Genomic DNA, 1,966 nt, shown 5'->3' with positions numbered 1-1,966 from the left:
CCCCCCCTGCCTGTCAGGCTTTTGGTCACCGGGCTGATTGATGTCTGAAGTCGTCAGATAATTTGCCGGCAGGCCGAAGTAACGCAGTGCCTATGAAGCTTCTCCAGACGACTATTAAATTTCATTCAATTTTTTCATATTGGCTAAAGTCTAAACATAATTAAAATTCCATAAATAGTGTAAATCAGCAGCAAATCGACGACAAGAGTTAGAAAAAGGCCGAGTTCATAGAGACGTGTATGGGAAAGGGATTATCCAGGGGGGCTCTCGTGGCCTAGAGGTTAAGGTGTTGGCCTCTCATTCAAAGATCCCGGGTTCGAATCCGAGTAGCGACAGAGAAATTTTCTTCTCTAAAAATTGTCTCCTTTCACCTCATTTCCTGCTCTCTCGCAATATTCTGTCGTCTGCTTTCGTCTCCTCTTTCTTCCCCCACCCCCTCACCTCCTTTGCCCCCTCCTCTGGCTTCCTGACTCTTTCTGCAGCCTTTCTACAGCTACTCCTTGACTCCTTCTTACAGCTGTCTTTCTGCCACACCCCTGGTCTTCTGGTAGGGAAGATCTACGCATAGCCTTTTCGGACAAGGGCGAAAAATCTCGGAGGGCCCGTGTGCAAATTTCCTACGAACTAAAAGTATTAGGTGTGTCCCGCGCGCTCATATGACCTTATGCAGTTGCGAGCGCCGTAAAAACACTTACCAAAAAAAAAAATATTATCAAGCTGCCACCAAGTGGTGCCGTGTGTAGTGTGTAGGGTAGGCTTACTTCTGGCGGCCAATTCGCTGGCGGTACGGCGGGGCAAATTACATTAGTTTATTAAGGATCGTACAACTCAAGACAGTTAGTAGATGGCGGGTGGCAGGGTAATAGAGCATGCCAATACAATGAACTATGTTTCTACTTATGTTCCTTTTCGTACATTGGCAAAACATGGCGGCAAGAGAGGCTGATGGAATAATGGGAAGGGAGGGGAGGGGGGGGCGACAGAAAGCATATCACATCAATCTAGCTTGGCCTCAGTCAGAACGTCGCTCTCCATTTCTTCTCTACACTATGGTATTGTCCTTCATCTAGTAACCACGGTATTATTTCCCCTGACGATGGGTGTCGGTGCAAAACCAAAGACCTCGTGTTACCGCTAGATCTGCCTACTTCATGCTCTTCCCAATGCTGGCGGTATAACGGGGTATAGCTGTGTACGTTTTACCAGTACACATGGATGTGACTAAAAGTAATAAGTTCTGTCTAAATTAATTTGAAAATGGTGAATAGTATTGAACAATACGCAGGTACCACGATTTATTTTGTTTTTGTTTTTGTAAAGTGATTTACGGCGCTCGCAACTGCATAAGGTCATATGAGCGCGCGGGACACACCTAATGTTTTCAGTTGGTAGGAAATTTTGAATTTTTCCGGGTGGCGGCCGAAGCCTACTCTTATCGATTTTCGACAACCAAGGGATCTTTAACGTGCGCAACTTGCACACGGGCCCTCCAAGATTTTTCGCCCTTGTCCGAGAAGGCTAGTTGTAGATCTTTCCTACCCGAAGATCAGGGGTGTGGCTGAAAGATAGCAGTAAGAAGAAGCGAAGGAGAAGCAGTAGAAAGGCTGCAGAAAGAATCTGGAGCCCAGCAGAAGGGGCAAAGGAGGTGAGGGGGTGGGGGTAGAAAGAGGAGACGAAAGCAGACGACAGAACCTTGCTTGAGAGCAGGAAATGAGGTGAAAGGAGACAAATTTAGAGAAGAAGATTTTTCGGTCGCTACACGGATTCGAACCCGGGACCTTTTGAATGAGAGGCCAACACCTTAACCTCTAGGCCATGAGAGCCCCCACGATTTATTTTGTGTATTTCTTTTTTGGTAAAATGACAATATTAATATCTATCTATCTATCTACCTACCTACCTACCTACCTACCTACCTACCTACCTACCTACCTACCTACCTACCTACCTACCTACCTACCTACCA

The sequence above is a fragment of the Aplysia californica genome, unplaced genomic scaffold (genome assembly GCF_000002075.1).
Source record: "Aplysia californica isolate F4 #8 unplaced genomic scaffold, AplCal3.0 scaffold00113, whole genome shotgun sequence".
Taxonomy (NCBI): Eukaryota; Metazoa; Mollusca; class Gastropoda; order Aplysiida; family Aplysiidae; genus Aplysia; species Aplysia californica.
The sequence above is the reverse complement of the archived record's forward strand: the minus strand, read 5'-3'. Positions refer to the sequence as shown.